This window comes from Coenobita brevimanus, chromosome 97 (assembly GCF_032717465.1).
Source record: "Coenobita brevimanus isolate Jiangsu-jjx chromosome 97, ASM3271746v2, whole genome shotgun sequence".
Classification (NCBI taxonomy): Eukaryota; Metazoa; Arthropoda; class Malacostraca; order Decapoda; family Coenobitidae; genus Coenobita; species Coenobita brevimanus.
This window is the reverse complement of record NC_137050.1, coordinates 19,417,506-19,440,278: the sequence shown is the minus strand read 5'-3', so window position 1 is coordinate 19,440,278 and position 22,773 is coordinate 19,417,506.

Sequence of the window (22,773 nt, the reverse complement as noted above, 5' to 3'; positions counted from 1 at the left end):
ACAGAACCGCTCTTTGTGCAGGTGTTAATGAAAGGTATATCCAACCTCCTCAATTCGATAACTCTAACATTTACTGAAGCCAACTGTCTCGTGGTGTCGAGGATACAGATAAAAAGTATATTACCTGAAGAAAGGGATGAAAGCACACACACACACACACACACACACACACACACACACACACTTGGTTTCTCTTCCTGCAATTTATTAGTAACTTTACTCGTTGTTTCTGATTCATTAACGAAATGGATCAGACAGCACAACAAAATTCATCGCCCCTACGACTTTCATGAATCATCTTCCACACTACTGCCTCCCCCCATCCTTCCTTTATTCACGATCCTTCTGAAATACTGAAACCTTCCTTAACCCCCACTCTTTCATTTATCACCAGCCTGTGTGTGTGTGTGTGTGTGTGTGTGTGTGTGTGTGTGTGTGTGTGTGTGTGTGTGTGTGTGTGTGTGTGTGTGTGTGTTTACACTGTAGAGGATGGACCTTCGTGCAAGTGAAAGCTTCAGTGGTGTACACGAATTAGGGAAATTGGATTGTTACAAGTACCGCCAAATATACAATTGGAAAAAAAACTTACTGCATGCCTGATAAATCTCGGCATCAACGAGAGTGAATGGCAGCAGTTACTCTCACGAAGCGATTGTGAGAGTGTGTTGGTGAGTAGTAGGACACGTGGGAAATACTAGTATAGCCAGACTGGTGCATGTTTTAGTACGGGGAAGAGAGAGATTCAGAGTAGGGAGATGTGGGTGACAGACCAATGGTACCGGGGGAAGGGAAAGAAAGAGGAGAGCAAGGCAGTTTTTGAATGTGAAATATCTGGCAGTGTTAATGTCCGTCAGAGGAAACAGAAGAATACGGATAGCGTGTGAAATGGCCTACACGATAAGAACATTTTCTGCCAAGAAGGTCAAGGGGAGGCAAACATGTGGGACTATTAAAAAGAAAACAGGAAGTGACTGAAGGAAAAGGAAGAGTGTATCTGAGGAAAGTGATGGAAAGGGAAGAGTGTATCGGAGGAAAGTGAAGGAAATGGAAGAGTGTATCGGAGGAAAGTGAAGGAAAAGGAAGAGTGTATCGGAGGAAAGTGGAGGGTAAGGGAATTCAGTCTTCGCCTTTCCTCTCTTTTTCACCGTCTCCACTCACCCTCGTATTACAGCCATAAAATTTTCAACTCTATACGTCATATTCTTAAAACAGGGATGCCGAAAATGTGGGCAAACCCTCCATTTCTGAAAATAATCTATGACGCCCACTGGGAAAGTAAAGCCTGTTTGACTGTTGCATGTATTCTGCAACGTAGCATGCACTCAAATGCACGAAAATGTTCCATAAATGACGCCAGAAATCTGATGCCTGCATACACCTCTGCCCCCCCAATTTTAAGAATATAATTTAGTTCATGATCAATTTCACCTCTCCTCTTTCAGCCTTACCCTTTTTTACCAATCCCCCCCCCCCTCTCTCTCTAAATGGTTTCCTCTCCATTTTAATAATCCTGTCTCCTTTCCATATATACATCCTCTACCTCCCTATCAAACAAAAAATATTTCTCTCTCCCCAGTTTCTTTTTAATATTCTCGCTCTCTCCATCACTACACATTTCCTGATCCCCGTCTCACCCTTGTAGCCCTTTGCCAGCCAATATCTCGGCCTCGCTCCTGATCTCTTCATCTCTCCCTCGATGCCCTAATACCAGGCTTTCTATTTTTTTTTACACCTTGCTCCACCCTCCTTTCATGATGCACTCAAAGTCATACTCCACAATCTCCAAGTTTTTTTTTTTTTTTTTAGGTTATTGACAAAAAATAAATAAATAAATAAAAAATAAAGCCTGACTATCTGCCTACCACCAATATCCAGGTTTATATTTTAACAATTCCCTGACCTTGAGGCCACCATCGTTCAGCCTCATCTTACCCAGTTGCTTCGTTTCATGCATTACTCTTAGGGCAACATCCGGACCTGCCTTCTTTTATGAGTATGCTTCCCCCGCTGTCCAGTCTCCCAGTTGATTATTTTTTTTTTCCCTTCTTGCAGGTACATTACGCACATGTTTTCTCCATAATTAAATTACAATGATTATACTCGACATTATGTATCTGCAACATTTCGTTTATTCATATTTATTCTTGCTTCTTTGACCTGCTCGCACAAAGACGGATTTTACACTTTATTTATGAAGACTCCATATAATAATTAAGATTAGAAAAGATTTTTGAATACGTAGGGTTTATATGCAGCGTTCACTAACCCCATCACTACCAGACGTTCCTCTCAAATCGGCAAAAAATTTCGGCTGTAGAGAACATGAACAAAAATAAATGTCCTCCGGGTGAACAGTTAAAATGTCTTCATATATTCGTTTCGCGCGCCACTGACACTACTTCCGCTTCGCTGCCCTGTCTGGTTCTGGCCCCATACACACCACCTACACACCACCTATTAGTGCCCTGCTGGGATCTCCTTCCACTTCCTCCTTCTACCTCTACCTCCACTCTAACCCACTTTCCTCCATGGAACTATTTTCCTCCCACTATGTACCTATTTTCCCCACAGACCTACTTTTTCCACCAAGGGCCTATTTCCGACCCCAAGGATCTATTTACTCCCGCAGACCTGTTTTCCCCATGGACTTACTTTTTCCCCACAGACTTAATTTTCCCCATGGACCTATTTTCCCCGTGGATCTTTTTTCCTCATCAATCTATTTTCTACCATGAATCAATGTTCCACCATCGACCTAGTGTTCCCTCTACTGGCCTTACGTGAAATGGGGCAACATGAAACAATGGAGTTTTATTACTCGTACATATCCAATGAGAGGGAGTCCGAGTGCTACACAAAGTTTTTAGGCTGCAACTCGCGTACTGTGGCTCAAGTAAGGTACTGCTCGAAGTATGAAGGAAATATCCCCGGCTGATACCAAGCTTTTGGTGCACGACGCTCGACTATGAAGATTTTTGAATGATGAAGAAAGAAAGAAAGATGGAAGATAGGAAGGCCCGAAGGACGGACGGAAGGAGGGAAGGAAGGAACGAAGGGACGAACTAACGAAAGAAGGAAATCGATAATTTTTTACACCACACTCTGCGACTCCTTATTCACTCCTACGAAATTTAGCGCCGCTTTTGCAAGTAGCTTTGCATTTAAATGGCAAAGGTCATTTAGTTTATGTATAAAGCTGAGTTTCACAAGCGTTTTTGTGTCCGCGCCAGTATGCCTTATGTACGTGACGTCATTAATATTACTGTGCTTACTGACACACACACACACACACACACACACACACACACACACACACACACACACACACACACACACACACACAGTGGCGGTATACGAGAACTTGTTGCAGTTAATTAACAGGTAACGATACGGGTGCTTACAACTGCAAACTCTAAAGCAGGGGTTCCCAACCTGGGGTAAATTACCCCAAGTGGGGTAATTTGGTCTTTTGTGAAGGGTAATGGGGGAGGTAACAAAACAAAAAAAATCTAAAAATCATACCAGTTATGATAGACTTTCAGACCTATACTAAAATTCAGAGATGAATGTTTAAAGTCATGTTTATTTGGTATCAGTGTTAATAATAAAAATAAATTACTCCTTGCAATAACTCTCTTGGTTTTAGCCTAACCTTTAATTAAGTCCTACATTCAAACTAAAATCTAGGCATCAAAACGTTAAGCAGCTAAAATGCCATTGTGGAAACATAAGCAATGAGGGGTAATGAGTGAAGGGAGGTGTGGAAAATGGGGTAATGGGTAAATAAAGGTTGGGAACCCCTGCTTTAAAGGTACTATTGTATATGAAGACTATACACTGCAATCTCTCTCTCTCTCTCTCTCTCTCTCTCTCTCTCTCTCTCTCTCTCTCCCTCTCTCCATTGTCATAAACAGCACATCAAACTTCTGTGAGAAACTAGTTTCATAAAATTATAAATTACATTGCTGCTCATGATAACAGCTGTATCCTGGTTGTCACTAAATAAGGAAATATGTACAACTTATCAGATAATTCCTCAATCTTCTTAATAAATCGTTATCCATCCATTCCCTCTGTTAGCCGGAAGAATTTAATTACTGATACAAACTTTCAAACATTAACTCAGAATATGATAATGGATACAAACACTGTAAACATCATTATATCCTCGCTCGATGTCAATTCCTATTTTCAGTCGAAAGGTAACAGAAATTTGAATTACTCATGCCGTGAGCGAAATGGAGAGAGGAATTTTCCCTTATTTTTATCCTGCTGGGACACCCGTTGAGAAGAGAGAGAGAGAGAGAGAGAGAGAGAGAGAGAGAGAGAGAGAGAGAGGCGGGATAGCAGTGTTTGCTATTTCTGTAAACTATAAGATAGCATTATACTATATAATTTTAAAGGTATAAGGAGGGAGGATGGAGAGGCGAGAGAGCGATAATAAAACAAACACGTCACTTTTCTCTCGTCATGCTGGGAATTTCAATGCCGGACCAAGAACGAATCCATCCCCTTCACTAAAATAAAAAGTTTATAGCAAACGGCCAGAAATGAGTCATAACTCGGGAACAGGTGGCCCAATTGGGCTGGAAATTGTTTTACTCTTCAAGTTAGAGCATTTTAACGGCACCTTGCTCTAACATATATATATATATATATATATATATATATATATATATATATATATATATATATATATATATATGGTATATGTAATGAGTGAAGCAGAGTACCAGTGTGTATAACACACGCACGCAAACACACACAACCTCCCTCATTCGGGCCAGAAATATTATTATGCTGCTGCTGCTTCCATGATGAAGATGAAAGCTGACGAGATGGAAGGAAGAGAAGGAGACTCACTTGAGGGTGAAATGAATTTCAACCAGCTGTGTAGTTTAATATGATTATCAAGAGAATTGCCAACTCCCTGTACCCCATCTCACACTCACAACAGAGGACCACCACCTCACCTCACACTCATTGACAGTGAGCCACTACCCTACCTCACTCTCATTCATAGAGGACCACCACCTCACCTCACACTCATGATAGAGGCCACAACCTCACCTCACTTCATACTCATTGACAGAGGGCCACCACTTTACCTCACACTCACGATAGAGTGCCACCACCTCACCTCACACTCACTGATAGAGGGCCACTACCTCATCTCACACTCACGATACAGTGCTACCACCTCACCTCACACTCATGATAGAAGGCCACCACCTCACTTCAGACTCACGATACAAGGCCACCACCTTACCTCACACTCACGATACAATGCCACCACCTCACCTCACACTCATGATTGAGGGCCACCATCTTACCTCACACTCACGATACAGGGCCACCACCTCACCTCACACTCACGACTGAGGGCCACCATCTTACCTCATACTCACGATACAGGGCCACCAACTCGCCTCACAGTCATGACAGATGGCCGCCAGCAGTCAAATTCTCCGCATATGGACAATTAGTATCTGGGGTGAAGTGGTCTTGATATAATCGGTTTGTTTTCACCAAATGGAACTTGACCACACCCACAACTTAATTATTAAGTCTTGGTTGCATGATTCATTGAACCTTGGGGCCGGATGTTTCAAACTGAAATCACAAAGTGGGATGCAGACACCAAAATTTTGACAATGATTTCTGGAGTATCTGACGACAATGGAACTTATCTGGTCTTTCTATATGTTTGCTGACTGCATTCTGTAGTATAGGACGCAGGCAGACCATACTTACAGTAATAACCACACACGTTCCATAAATGACCGCTGAAAATTAGGGGTTTGCACTCGTCTTTCCTATATAAGGTTTAAGCATACGACCTTTAATCATGAGGCAGGAATGAGTCGGTTAATACGTAAATCGCTCCTTCAGTCTTACAGCACCTCGTCATTAACTGAGGTGAAAGGGCATATCACTGTTAGGTTAGAACAAACGCACTATAGTTGATGCAGTCCTATACTTAACTCGATGATGCAATCAATCTCACTTTTCAAACTGTGCCACTCCCTACGTCCACTCGCCTCCCTTTCCCATTCTTCCTTGTCCACACTCAACAAGCCTCTTCTTTCCTTCCTCTCTTCCTCACTCCCTCCCTCCCTTCTTCCAGCACAAACGTCCACTCTCCTGTTTCTCTCTTCATTTGCCCTGCTGACATCAAGCCACAGTGCAGCTTCATCTGAATATATGAACACTGTCTGCCACCTGGCTTTTAAGGAGTCCCACCTGCCTTCATCCCTCTACCTCTCTCCATAATGTAACTCTACCTTCCATTCACTCATGGTACCCTCCCTCTCTCCCTTTTATTCATAAAGTTAACTCTTCCACTCACACATGCATCCTTTTCTCCCTCTACCTACTGAAAGACTCTCCCTCCCACTCAAGCACTATGAAGGCCTCACCCTCCACCCAATACAGCCTTTCTTCCATCTTTTTACACACATTACAGCCTCTTTCCTTTACACTCTCTTACCTATTCATATAACCATTTCTGCCTCCCTCTCCCTAGCATTCAGGCAAGCATTCCCATCCACCCAGTCCCATCTATCCGCACATTTGTTGGCCGCTGTCCATAGAAAGTCTAATATCTTTCTAACCACCCGTGACCTCCATCCTGACCCCATCCAATTCCAGTCTGACCCAAACTCACTTCACTTGTGACCCCTGACTCTACGCCACACCCATGTGTTGCTTCACTATATGCCTATGCTTTTGAATTAACTCTTAACTACACATACATTGATACGTATCGCGATATATGCAGCTGAATATCTTGGTTTCTAAATCTTTCAGAATAGTACACAATATATTCGCAAATTATATTACTGGCAGTATAAAACCGTGAAAATGGGGTTATGTAAGAAAGAGAACAGGTGTTATTTGGGTTATTTCCTCAATCTCTCCGCATACAACAATGTTACAATAATATGTGTGGAGCTCCGTGTGCATGTTGGGAGTTGCGACAGGAGAGGCGTGGAATACAGCAAGGGAGTCAGACTTACAAATTAAGCCTAACTGATTCTGTAGCAGTTTTACTTTGCTAGATTCTAATGGCCAAAATGAAATCTGCTGACACTGGTACTGAGCGGACCTGCGGCTACTCTTGACAATTTCTAGCCAATACTGACACTGAGAGGCACTATTAACCATAAGGTCATTATTACAATTCAGGTGTACTCTGGCATATTCTTTCATTTTCCTGGTCGTGGTGAAGACAGCAAAGAAGGGGAGGCAAGGAGTGAGAGGGACGAAGGAAAGAACAAAGACAGAGAAACAACCATGGGGAGGAAGGCGAATGACAGAACGGGAGCAAGAGGAGAGTGGGAAAGTGTGAGGAGGAGGAAGACACAACGACGTGAGATATGAGGAAAACGAGCAAGAAAAAGGCATATAAGTAGTGAGGGAGAAGGAAGAACAACAAAGGAAGGAAGGAATAAGTGGGCGAAGGGAAGAAAGAGTAATGTTAGAAGAAATGAAAAAAAAGAAAAGACTTGGCAAAAGAAATTTGCGAAAAATACAGGCAGGTATGACACAGAAAAGAGTGCGCATATATGTACTATGGGCCACAAAAATATCAGTGCACAGCGGGTCCGATGCCTACAGAAAATATTCAATCAACTGCTGATGTTTACCAACGTCTCATTGTCTATGAACAATGCCTGTTTAAATAAACATGACATTTGTTATATGTTTGCAAGAGGATATTGCTGGTTAGAGATATGACACCTCCCGACATCAGGGCTACCAACGGGTGATAGGTCGGACACTAATAATTCAGTGACCTTTGTTCTGTTGTCCCAAATATTCCACGCATACTGTGCACCGATACTTTTGTGACTCTATGTACGTACGTATGTATGTATGTATGTATTTACGGTAAATATGTATAACGGGCGGACTTCCATACGCCTGATATGGATGGGCATCGCTATTATACACCCTTAAGGCGTGTCTTATGTGTCCCTGAAAAGCAAATGATCCATGGGGCTCAGAAACACCAATTATTACACGAAAATTGACTCCCTCCCCCCCACACTCTACAACCATGCTTCGCGATTGGTTACGCGTGAAGAAGGCTATACAAGAGCAGGAAAAGAAGTGCATACGGAAACTGGTGTAGCAGGAGTGGCGTTTACGAATGAATTAGTATGTCATCCAATGAAAATCGATAAGGAGCGAACCTGTGAAAACATAAATGAACATACCAATGCGTCCTCTCAATGTCCGTCCCCAAATGGGTTCGATCCCAAATCAGGATGAAGGACAATGACGTTACCAAATCGATAACCAAAGGCATTGCAGAGGAGAGTAATAAGGGCATATGACGTCTATTCCATTACAGGGTATAACTGCATACTCAAGTAATTAATTTTTAATTAACCAAAATCTTGCACAAGCAATATACAACCAACTATACTTATAATCATATTTTCAAATCCTGACTATTATAAGCTAAATACGAGGCCAGTTTGTTCACGCCAACAGAGTGGGTTGTACCACGTCACTGGCTGGCGGTGAAATCATAGTGTGGTTAACCTGTGTCGCAGCCAAGTGACACATTATATTATTGGTTCACCTGTGTCGGAATCTTAACCCTTTTGCTACATCACCCCTTCCGTCACACTCCGTTCTCAAGCAGCTCTAAGAAATTGCTATGAAAAATATACAGCATACCGGAGGTTGCTGTTAAGATCAAAAGTAATTAATCTTGCAGCACAACAAATACTCTCGGAATAACTTCAAAGCTGCATTCTCAGAATAAACAATTTACATTTCTTATTGAAACACACACACACACACACACACACACACACACACACACACACACACACACAATATGGGTTTATTGGGCACTTCTCGCCGTCCGTGGGGCTCCTCAGCGCTTACAAGGCACAGCTTAATCGCACCCATCCCAAGTTCTGTAATGTGGGGCAGGGTTGGATGGGGGGATGGGGGGTTGCGGAAGGCGGGATGTGTGTGGGGTAGAGGGAAGAACTGTAGAGAAGATTGGCATGAAAACGGAAAGAAAACTCCTGAAGAGAGGCTGGGTGGAAAGAAACAGACAAGTGTGGAGGAACGAGTGGTGGGGAGCAGGAGAGAGAGAGAGAGAGAGAGAGAGAGAGAGAGAGAGAGACAATTATACACATATATATACACATAAAATATATACGAGTACAAACAAATTATATTACGATCAGGTGGTCACAATATCCAATCCCGGTTTAAGCTGCAGTACAACCGTCATCAGTTTTATGAAGAAATTAAATGAACACCTTCGGTACCTGATTTTACACAAAAACACAACATAAACCGCAATGTGTAGCCTGGCCAATGTTGAGCAGAGGAAGCTAATTGTCCTTAGCTTATATAAAAATAATTAACAGACTATCCCATAATGGCCACTTTGGAACGTAAGGGGTAGGAGACAACTGCAATCCATAACGGTAATACTTAACCTTTTCCTTACCATAAAAACATTTTTAATGTTTAATGAAAAAATGAAAAAAAAAACAAATATTTAAAATTATTGTTACGATGTAGGGATGGTAAATGTTCAGAAACAAGAGTTGTGAAAATCACGAAAACAAGAGAGCATTTGGGATGGGAGGTTCAGAGTTCTATACGCACTACTACATTGCATAACGTACTCACAACGTCTGAAGCTGGAGGAATTCAGTTATGAATACAACAATGAATCTCCTCCCATCCCAAATGTTGTGTTTCTGTGCTTTCATCTCGCTTCTGCGCTTTCTCCATCTCTACCTGATAACAATTTTATAATAAAAATTTTATGTTCTATTTCATGATCTCTTTATGGAAGCTTGGTACCAAATACGCATCAGCTACACTATAAAGTGACTTCTGACTTTATTATAATCGTTACCGCGATCACTGATATACTGTAGTATACTGTACGTTAAAGGCCTATGTGGAATAAGGCAACACGAATCCGTGGAGCTTTACATACTCGAGCTCGAATGCTGCTCTACGTATAAAAAGAATCATCGCCGGTAGTTAAGCACCGTTTTGGTTAGTAACCTTGCGTTTTGGAGTTAAGACAGAAGAATAAAAAAAGAAGAAGAAAATCGATCTTTTTAGATACCAAATGTCGCGATTATTACGAATGTAAGTTGGGGTTTACGGGTAGCTTTGCATTTAAATAGCGGTATTTAATCCGTATACTTACAGCTGGGTTTCCAGAGTGTTTTCGTGTAAGGTCCCGTACCTTATGTACGTCAAAGCCATTTGAACCAGCGCCATCCCTACATAATAATCACCACCATGATTATTCTTTAACAAATTTAAACGATTTTTTGTTAGTTAAGGTGTGGCTTTTCAAAACAGACTGGGTTGATCCAGTCTTCATTAGCCCCTTTTGTACGAAGCCTTCAATAAAATGAGTATAACAGTACGGAAGTTCTAACAATACTGTAAAAACAAGAAATCCTTGGGATGAAGGAGTAAAAGGTTGGAGACGACTTACTTCCCAAGCAGCATTTACACGATAAACAAAACAACATGAAAGTAAAACACGCTGCGAAATTTGAATCTTGAGTGTATTACCTTCATAAAACATATATCAAATGTAGTGAACTACACACAAAGGAATGCCTTTACATGAGGGAGGCAACTGCTTTAAAATTTTACCAGCACAAAATATGAGGCAGTTTTCACGTCAACTATAAATTTATGTAGCACTTGCATTTTACTTTGCACTAAGTCTCTCTCTCATTACCTCCTTACCTTCTATCCTTAGTACTACTACCACTACTACTACTACTACTACTACTACTACTACTACTACTCTCTCTCTCTCTCTCTCTCTCTCTCTCTCTCTCTCTCGTACGTCAATATATTCAACATTTTCTACCACTAGTTCTCTTCTTTGTAATCTCTCCTGCTTGCCAATCTCTATCCCAAATTCATCTACTTCCATTACACCTTACCCACCTCCTTCACTTCTCTCTGTTTCCTCCCCGTCCTCTCCCACCGTCTCCTCCTCTCTGGCTCCCTCTTTCTCTGAGTTACGATCCTCCTTCCTCTCTTAATTCACTGTATTCCCTTTTTCTCTTCCTCCGATCTTTTGGCATCCTTCCCTGTCGTAAAATCTATTGTATACTTTTTACTGTTGCCTTTAACGCGCGCGCGCGCACACACACACGCACACACACGCACACGCACACACACACACACACACACACACACACACAATGCCTGGTCGTTGTTATGAAGAGTATTAACTTTTTACGTAGGTCTGTCGCAAAAAATTAAAAGCATTAACGTACGAAATACACTTTGTAATGGAAGCTTGATAAAGGAAAAACACTTCTTACACTAGTTACCACAAGTACTGATTTATTGCTACTGGAGTATTATCTCAACATACATGCCAAATACTACCTTCATATTAACACAGCTCAATTACACTAAATACGAAGTTCTTTCCCCGGCTTTATCAGGCATGAACAACGAACAAACACTAACGTCAGGATTCCATGTACTTTATTACGTGAAATGTGTATTAGTAATGACTATCCGACGTGTGTGTGTGTGTGTGTGTGTGTGTGTGTGTGTGTGTGTGTGTGTGTGTGTGTGTGTGTGTGTGTGTGTGTGTGTGTGTGTGTGTGTGTGCTATCTGTCATATGTACTGGACAAGGTTCCCGTGGTCAGCACCTTATTACGTCGTGAGGGGACGGGCTCTTGACAGTAACACCAATCCCACCCTCCTTCCCAATCCCCCCTGACCCACCTCCTCCCCCACAGTCACACACTGGATCATTAATATTATATCATTTTCCTCTCCCTTCTGTACATCTTCATCACTTTTACCACTATAGATTCGTCAGCTTAAACATATGAGGTGTCTAGCACCAAAGGGGCATCGGCGCCAAAATGTACTTTTGAGTTATGACGCTTTAAAGTTGTTTATGGCAACATCATAGCCAGAAGGCAATAAACAAACCTTTTATACATCAAAATGATCATCAGCACCTATGCTCTACATGTAAGGCCAAAAAAACAAAACAATAATAACCATAACCACAAAATAGGCAGTAAATCAAACCCCTGATTTATAAGTGGGCATAATAACATATTGTAGGGATTTAAAAACATAGCAGAAAAAACATCAACGAATGCATTAATGTACAAAACTTTATTAACTGAAGATTCCAGTTCACTTAATATTAATAAATGAATAATTATTACTGTAATTTCACGTTTTTTACAACTAAAACTGAAATCAATGCAGTTATTATTTTTCCTCTACCATAATAGATTGAAATAATAACACTAAAAAAAAAAAAAGTAGTGTAGTGCTTAAGTAAATTGAGAAGGGGTAGTGGGGGGTTAAATGATGCGGTCGTCATCTAGGAGAACGACATCCAACTCTGCCTCCTCGGTGCCACACCCCCTCCCACTGTCTCCCCTCACCACACTCTTTTTCTCTTCTTTTCTACCTTTTTCCACTTCCCCACACACTTCTGACACTTACGAGAGGTTATAGGCACCACCTCCTCACTGTAACTATGTGATGAACTCATCTTGTCACCCCCCCTTCAACCCCAATAACAACAGCTCATCTTGTCACCAATAACCCACGATAAATGGGGTAAAAATCTATCTATCTATTGCCAGATGCCTCAATTCCGTTTGGGGTGGCCACAAACAAATCGCCTCCAAGTCGCCCTGTCCCCCGCCATTTTACTGCCCTGCTCCCAACTCACACCCCCCTCTCTCATATACCTCTCCACCCCATCCCTCCACCTCATCCTCGGCCTCCCCATCCCTCTTCCCCCCTCCACCTCACTCACATACACTCTCTTCGTCAGTCTTTCACCCTCCATCCTCTCCACATGGCCAAACCACCTTAGTGTGTTCCTCATAATGCTTCCTATCACATCCACATCCACACCACAACGCTCCTTTATATCCTCATTCGTCAGCCTGTCTCTCCATGTGACTCCACAGGCTCCTCTTAAATTACTCATTTCCACTGCTCTCACTCTTGACTTGCGTCCTTCCAACAACGTCCAAGCTTCACTTCCGTACGTTAGAGCTGGTATCACAATACTGTCATGTAGTAACTTTTTCACTTCCATGCTCACTTCCCTGTTCCTTATCACTGCTTTCAAAGAACCAGCAACCTTTCTTCCCTGCTGTACCCTTTCACGCACTTCACCCTCCAAACCTCCATCCTTACTCATCACACTACCCAAGTACTTAAACGTACTCACATTTTCCAATTCCTCACCATCCAACCTCGCTGTACATTCACTGACTTCACCTCTCTCAAAGACCATCGCTTTACTCTTCCCTACATTCACCTTTAGATTCTGTTTCTTACACACTCTCTCAAACTCATCCACCAAGTAAAAATCCAATACGTAATAATTATACACCTCAGTGAACACAGGAGGGAAGCCTCACCGGCACACCGGGCAGGCCACACGCTTGCTGATTGGCTGCTCTGGGGGAGTGGCAGAGAGTGAGAATGCTGATTGGTTTGGGCTGTGTGGCTTAGATGCCTGCCTGCTCTGATTTGTTCGCCCGGCAGCATGGACAAACCCACATGACTTTGAGCCCCTCTACCACTGTCCAGAAGGCCGAATCTTGTATGGCAACCAGTGCTGTCACTGAGAAGAGGGTTAAGCCTGTTGTCTCCCCTACCTAACTCAAAACCAGTATATTGGTGGGGATGCCCCTTTGGCTCTAGACGCCTCATATAGTCACCAACATTTCACTTACGACAATTAGCGTATCGAATCATTTCTCTATTTTATCTCATTTTCCCATTACAGTATTTTAAAAATTACCCTGTTACGGGGCACCGCCATTCTTACTGAAAAATAAAAAAATCTCATCCTCTTGCTTAACGGCCTTCCTCTCTCTCTCTCTCTCTCTCTCTCTCTCTCTCTTTCTCTCTCTCTCTCTCTCTCTCTCTCTCTCTCTCTCTCACGAAGACTTCTGAGGTTACAGCTTATGAAAGTCTCGGAGGAGGTTAGGTGCTGGGGGAGGGGGAGGGGAGGATTAGAAGAGTAGAATCATTACATAGAAAGCAACTAATTACAAAGAAATGTGGCATGTATATGACAACAATACTGAATCTGGACTGATCTGTGAGACGGATAATCATCACGTTGCGAGGATCACTGTTTTTAAAGGAGATATAAACAATACTCACATATATCGAGTACGAAATATACTCAAGCTGCAGAGCCGCTTTCGCTTTTTCTTATGAAGATTATTCCAGGTTAGGGACAGGACAAGTAATTAAACGGTAAGAAACGATTCGTGATGAGAAGGGACAAAATTAATCACTGAAGGATGTTGAGAAAAGGAATGAAGTGGAAATGAATATTGGTGTGAAGGTGGAGATTTTGGTTCCACCATACAGGCTTACAAAGTAACATGGAGAATTACCGTACCAGTTGTGACGGTGAAATTTTACTTTGCAGAATTTTTCAGATCAAGAGAAATTTGAAAAAATATCGACTAAATTAATTTAGGATGATAGGAAGAGGAATGATAGAGGCAATATGTGGGGTAGGGTGAAAGACGGTAAGTGAAATGGGATGGAGAAAAACACGTGTATGGCCATGGATAATCAAGAAAGTCAGGATGAGGTACTGTAGGTGAAATGGCAGCTTGAAGCCTACTGTAGGTGAATATCTGCTGAAATAACGTGATGAGTAAAAGTGATGGCAAGATTGACGGTGACGGCATGACCCACAACACACGTCCAGCCACACCATCACCCCCTCGCCCTCTCCCTGTCACTGATGCAGCCAAACACACTACCACACTGAGTCATTTAATCACACGTAATTTCCTGCAACATCCGGTATCAAACCCGGCATCACATAGTGCCCAGCTTACCACTCAACCCACACTACACAATGCCCAGTTTACCACTATCCACGCCACACAGTGCCCAGTTTACCACTATCCACGCCACACAGTGCCCAGTTTACCACTATCCACGCCACACAGTGCCCAGTTTACCACTATACACACCACACAGTGCCCAGTTTACCACTATACACACCACACATTGCCCAGTTTACCATTATACACACCACACAGTGCCCAGTTTACCACTATACACACCACACAGTGCCCAGTTTACCACTATACACACCACACAGTGCCCAGTTTACCACTATACACACCACACAGTGCCCAGTTTACCACTATCCACGCCACACAGTGCCCAGTTTACCACTATACACACCACACAGTGCCCAGCTTACCACTATACACACCACACAGTGCCCAGCTTACCACTATACACACCACACAGTGCCCAGTTTATCACTGTCCACACCAAACAGTGCCCTGCTCACTACTCTATCCACACCACACAGCGCCCAGCTTATTACTCTATCCACACCACAGTGCCCTGTTCACCACTCTATCCACACCACACTGTGCCCTGCTCACCATTCTATCCACACCACATACGTATTGCCCGGTTCACCACTCTATCCACATCATACAATGCCCAGGTTATCACTCTATCCACACCACCAAGGGACGTGTGCAAGTAGGTCGCTAAATGATACGCGCATAACCCAAGTGGAATCAAATGCATAAGGTTCCTAAGTTATGAGACGTGACCAAATAATTACCGAACGCCCATCTTCATTAGGCAAAAGCGGGACTTGAAAAAAAAAAAAATCAGATAAGGAAGGTCGGACGAAGGAGGAGGGAGGAAGTTGGCAGGGAAAGATGAAAGAGGAAAGAGAGAAGCGGTGGGAGGAATGAGAGTGGATGAAGGGAAGTGGCAGGAAGGTATTTGGAAGGAAGGAGGGAGGTGACGGGGAGGGGTAGAAGAAGGGAAGTTGTAGGGAGGGATAAGAGAGGAAGGAGGGGGGTAGTACAGAGGGCTGAGTAAAGAAGGGAGGTGGCAGGAGGCAGGGAGGGATGAGAGAGGACGGAAGAAGGCGGTAGGGAAGGAAGACAGAGGAATGTGGTAGGTGGTTGAGGCGGATGAGGGAGAAAAGAGGAAGGTGGTGGGGAGGGATGAGGGAGGAAAGAGGAAGGTGGTGGGGAGGGATGAGGGAGGAAAGAGGAAGGTGGTGGGGAGGGATGAGGGAGGAAAGAGGAAGGTGTCAGGATAGGATGAGGAACATCGAAAAAGAAGTAGTGAAAGAACTGAACTGGAGAAAAGAAAGAGAAAGACGAACTTGTCTTGCAATGATCTTAAACATTATAAGGGCCTACATACAGCTTATAATCATGCTTTTCATAGCGTCTTTTTCAATCTTTTCTCTTGGTAATATTTTCATCCTCCTTCACGAGTAGTTAACGAACAGACTGTGGCTCCTGCTATTTTTCTCGCCCTAATTAACACTGTGATATTTTCTGGATCTGCTCAGTATGAAATGCTAGGGATTCTCTGCCTCCTTCCTGGACCTTTGCGACATATGCTACCACGCTGTGGTAGTGGTTGCCACGGTTATGTCAGTGTCATTTTTGTTGTGTTCTTTTTGCTAGTGTGTCCCCTGTCTTATTATCTTCCTGAAGAAACGATACAACTCCCCCTCTCCTTCCTACACTCATCAATTTATCTTTTCTTCTTCCCGATCTACGATCCTTCCTGTCATATCACTGAATCAAAAAGAAGTTCGGTCATCACTCTCCTTTTCATGACTCCTGCTTCAACTTCCGGACAACTCAAAACAGCGTAATGCATCCTGTGGCATCAATGGCTGCTGAGACGTTAGGGATGTAAATTCAGGTAACAGCACTCAACAAGTGTCTATTCAATAAACGTCTGCTTACACAATTATACAGTTTTTATTGGAAAGAAAAAGTTTAAGTGTGAGCTAAATGGATGAAAGTATACTGACAGTGATTAAGGAGTGAGGTATACAAGGTGTGAGCTCCCTTCTCTCCACTACCGGGAGTGATGCGCAATGGAAAATAAGCCACAAACTCAACGTAAAGTTTTCCTACGATGAATTCTGTTTTTAGTGGCGCAGTTAACTACTGTACATTACATAACAACTGTATCATAGTGGATGGTGAAATAATACATCATCACCAACATCATCATCCTGACTCTCATGCTCGCAGAGGTTGTGGGGAGAGTCAGAGAGTGCGACTTTAGTTTGATTACGTTCGGGACATGAATCAGAAGGAAATAAAGTTCTAGGTATAATCTCCCCACATCTGTACCAAAGGAGTTGTAATGGCGCTTGCAACACAGGTACCAAGGTGGCTACATCCCTGCACCAGTACAAGACGGAGGGGAAGTGGTTTTAAATATCGACTCCAGCTCCTTTTACTCACCTTGTATGGCACATGCAAAATCCAGCTAAGGGTAAAATTTGAGGATACACAATAATAAATTTCGAGAAGAGTTATGAATATGCATGGTAGACGCAGAAATTATGAAATCTGAAGAATGGTATGAATATTTGGGACATGAAGGCGAGGTAACGATTGCAAAACTGTCAGTGGAAAAGAACGGATGGAAAGAAATAATTGTATGTAGAAACGATAGTATACAAGAAGAAAGACAATAAAGGAAGGACTAAGGGAAAACAAATAGCAAAGAGAAAAGGGAAAAACAAAGGAGGATGTATATAGGGAGGGGGGGGGAGGAAGACAATGGAAGGGAAGAAAGCCAAAGAAATAAAGGAAAAGCAAGGTAAAGAAAAGAATAAGGTGATTGGTAAATGACGAGAAATATAGGAAATGGAGCCCCTGGCTTGCGTCTAATGAAGAAGGAAAGTGGGGACAGGGCAGGAGAGAGCTGCAGCACAAGGCTAAAAAGAAATGTGTGAAAAAGATTTTAGGTAAAAATAAGAGAAAACTGGGTTGGACGAAAAATGTAAACTAGATGGGCATGGCAATGGAGTTTTGCGTCCCTCCCCCCCCCCTCTCTCTCTCTCTCTCTTTCTGACAAGGACGCTTCCAAGCCAAATAGAAGCAGGAGTTTATACAAAGTGGACATTACATACCAGGTTTAACACAAATCTGCGACTTTTGGTGAGGGGTCGGTCAGGAAAAAAAAAGAAAAAAAGAGTAGGCTATATGGAGCAAAACCCAGTAAGCTGCATGCAACGGGAGGAAAAACTGAAAATATTGGCTCCGGCTATTCACCACTGTTCCCATCCATCCCAACAGGTTAGGATACCACTCTTGCAACAGCATTTACTGACGGTCACACCAACACTCCGTCATCCAACCCATTCCTCTCTCTCTTCTATATAAATCTCACCCTTTTCCCTGCCATCTTCACACCTGCCGGACCATCTCTTATTTTTCATTTTCTCTACACATCCCCCAATCTTCTACATTCTTTTCCAACCTCCTCCTTTCTTGTATTCTCTCTCTTACTGTTCCTCTCTCTTTCACAACTCATCCTCCCTCCTACTCTCTTTCTCCTTCCCTCTCCTCTCTCATCGTTCCCCACCAATCCCACTCCCACGGACCCCCAACACCCTCTCCCACCACACCACTCCACAACTACACCAGCTAGTCAGCCGGGAACTTGAACTTCACAACAAAATACTCCCTCTGCAAAACATTCTCTCGCTTTTTCACTGTTTTTGAGGCCTGAACCTTTCAGTGGGCGTCTGTTGCTTAATATCTTTATTTTTATGCAACAAAAATTACTTGCTTGTTAAGAAAATTATTTTAAGGGCCGTCCATCTCCCTGTCGTGACTTTTTTCACTACGGGTACTTTAGTAGGTGCTTTCTTGTTGCTGTGGTTAGTATGGCTAACAAACTGGTTAATCAAAAAAACTATATAAAGATAAAAACTTTTACACTCTTATGTGTAACGTTTCGCCCAATTCCGGTCTTCTTCAGATACTAGTCATCTCTGTCAGAACCCTGGCCTTTTATAAACAAAACACTTTGGACTGCTTACTGGACGGGGTGAAGGGGGAGAGGCGTGGAAGATGGCTAGCTCTGGCCACATATGTTATCAAATATCTGTGTGCGTGTGTTTTGAGTGTGAGGGAATAATAATGACAATAAAGACAAAAAATAACGGTGGTTTTAGGAGGAATGTAAAGAACACATCAGGCTGGTAGCAGCATCAGGAAGGATGTAAAGAAAGGATCAGGATGGTGGCAGTGTGAGGAGGAATGTAAGGCGGTGGGAGGGATATTTCAGTGGTAAAGGAGATACATCAGTGGTGGCGAAGAACTATCGGTGGTGGTGGAAAAATATAAGTGATTCTTCACATAATATTCTCAGGAAGAAAAAAGATGAGGGAAACCTTTTCGCATCATCAAATCTTTATGTAATATTCTTATACTCAATGGAAGAGGTGCGGGGGGGGGACAATAAAAAAGGAAAAGTAGGAGACCATTAGTAAACGACGACCCAAGACGACAGGATGCACGAGGGAGGAGGAAGACGAGGGTGGGATGGGATAAAGAAAATGGAATGTGAAGAACAAAGAATGGTAAAGAAGATTATACAGCCGTGTTAGAAATGAAGACACGAAACTTTCACGTAAGCAATTACCGTGAGAAACATTAGGTGGTGAGGGTGAAATGAGGCTGTGACACTGAGGACATCATCCCATAACACTGACAGGTCTACCGGCTCATACACAAATCATAACAACAAAACACAACACTACCTTTCCTCACAGCACAGTTCCGTTGTGTTGGCTCATATTCACAACTCTACCTTACTCACAATCACAAACGTAGGCTACCCCAAACATGGACCGCAGTAAACCATTTGGTGTGTGTGTGTGTGTGTGTGTGTGTGTGTGTGTGTGTGTGTGTGTGTGTGTGTGTGTGTGTGTGTGTGTGTGTGTGTGTGTGTGTGTGTGTGTGTGTGTGTGTGTGCCACTCTGATTATGATCGTACACCTTTAGTAATTATATTTCCATCCTCTCGCACCCCGCCTACTGTTCCAATATCCCCGACCCGATTACTAGTTATCCAACAAGAATACGACTTGATCCCAGGTGCCCCACTGGCTCACAAACATTGTATTTTCAACACTGCCAATACATCGACAAAATTCATTACTGTTCGATACAACCCTTTCCCTCCAGCCTTCCTGATGCAGTATGACTACGTTATCCACACCATCACCACTGCCACCACCACCTTTCTCTCTCTCTCTCTCTCTCTCTCTCACACACACACACACACACACACACACACACACACACACACATAACGTGACCAGGAAGCCCCATTACGTCCTAATTATTAATGAACATAACCAGCTGCCTCAGCAGTTCCTGCTGTGGTGTAATCAACAGCAATAATGGTAAATCAGGACGGTAAAACCCTTAATAAAAAGACAGGGCCGGGCAAGTGCTGAGGTGTAAATTTTGGATAGTGTGGAGTGGGAGTAGGGGTGGAGTGGGCGAGGAGAGGGGGGGATGGGAGAGGAGTTAATGGAAGGGGCGAAGATGGTTATCTGGCCATAATATGGTAGGAGAGATGGACTCAAAGTTGAGAATATGAAAAGTTGCTGAGGGATATAAGTACATTTGGTAAAACAAGTGTGCACTTTGAATGTTCATCTACAATGTATAAATGGGATCAGCCCATTAACCCGGTAGTCTCTGTGCCACAAACAGTTTGGCTGTTCTAGTTATAAAAATATAAGCTTATAATTTGTGTACAACATAAACTCTTTATTACATGAGTGAAACGAGTTATTTTCTTAAATTTCTCCGCTGATGTCCTTAATACTACATTTGCCGGTAATTTTTTTCCATATATGATGCTCTCTCTCTCTCTCTCTCTCTCTCTCTCTCTCTCTCTCTCTCTCTCTCTCTCTCTCTCTCACCTTATCATATGAGCACGTCTAAATACAGTACATGCAGTCTGCGGATACTACGAAAAGGTGCATAAGAATATCAGTAGGCCAGCTGAATGAATACTCGACGATAATACAAAATGCTTATTGTATAGTGGAAGATGAATATTATCTATCTGTCTATCTCTCTCTCTCTCTTTCTCTATCTATCTATCTATCTATATATATATATATATATATATATATATATATGGTAATATGTTTGCGCATTTCACGCATAAGGACAAATACACAGGCTGAACTGGATAACTGGATAATATAATCTCATATATCTAAATGTATCCATGAATATCATATATGTATATGCATATCTATCGATCTTCTGCCTGTGTAAATAATAATAATAATAATAATAATAATAATAGTAATAATAATAAAATAATAATAATAATAATAATAATATTAACAACAATCATCATCCAGACCTCCTTTCCCACTGTAAGGCAGGGTGAGGAGTAGACAGCCCAAGTTTGCCCAATCTAATGGGCCACGCTTCCATTCACTCATCATTCAAGCCCCCGGAATCTTGGCTCTATCTGATACGCCAAAAACTTTCACTACATTCTGTAGCTTCAGAAAAAAGTATCCGATAGAGCCAGTTCGAACGCTGTCACGTTAAAATGGGGTGCCAAATCCCTGATCATGCGCTTCTTCTCATAACATTCATCCAGCCAGCTCGATCTCTTGTCAGTCCCCTAGCCTCACCGACTTCCATACCTCTCTTCCTCAGACACTCATCCACCATATCCCTCCACCTTCTCCTTGGCCTACCTCGCCTCCTCCCTCCTTCAAATTCGCCCAGATGTATAACAATAATAACAATAATAATAATAATAATAATAATAATACCAACTAGTTACCTATATACTTACTGTGTAGCCACAATAAAGAAGCATCGCCATGGGTACATTTTACATTTGTCTCAATAACTGGTTAACTCTATGGCTTAACTGTAACCATATTCCTTTCAGATAATGAGAGGGGCCACAGCTGTATTTCTGTAAAGTTACAGCTTTACAGCTTTTGTGGTTTTCTCTACAACGTGTTATGAAGAAAACACTGACCAGATTTGAATTTGATACTTTCCGCTAGTCTAAACGGCATAATTTTCAACCGAAATCCTCGGCAAACTTTATAATAGATTTTTCAAGCAAACAGCTGTATCTCAATTAGTTTCCGAGAAATTTCAAGTTCAAATATGAAATTTTTGCACCAAAAATGAGTATACGACCTTTAAAAATAGGTCAAGTTCATTTATATTTGGCACAAGTACTTGCGTCACCCCAGGGTACCTTCCTGCACAGTATCATCAAGATCTAAGAAAAAAAAAGTGCAAAGAATAATAACTAGTTACCTATTTACTTATTGTGTAGCCACAATAAGGAAGTTTCGCCATAAATATTTATGGTATATAAGGTATGAAATTTTGGCACTATAAACAAGTATGTGACCTTTATAAGTAGTTCAAGGTCATTCATATTTGGAACAGGTGCTTAGATTTAACTAAGGTAGCTTCTTGTGTAACATCAACAAGATCTGAAGACAAAGATGTGGAAGAACGCATGGGTACATTTTACATTTGTCTCAATAACTGGCTAACTGTATGCTTAATTGTAACCATATTCCTTGCAGATAATAAGAGGGACCACTGCTACATTTCTGCCAAGTTACAGCTTTTGTGGTTTTCTCTAAAATGTACGACAAAGAAAACACTGAGCAGATCTGAATTCGGTACTTTCCACTAAGCTAAATGGCAAAGTATTCAGCCAAAATTCTCAGCAAACTTTTTTATCGTAGGTTTTCAACCAAACAGCTGTATCTAAGTTAGTTTCTGAGATATTTCAATTTCAGATAACTGCTCTGGCAAAAATTAGTATATGACATTCAAAAAATAGATCAAGATCATTTATATTTGGCACAAATACTTGGATTTCCCTAGGGTA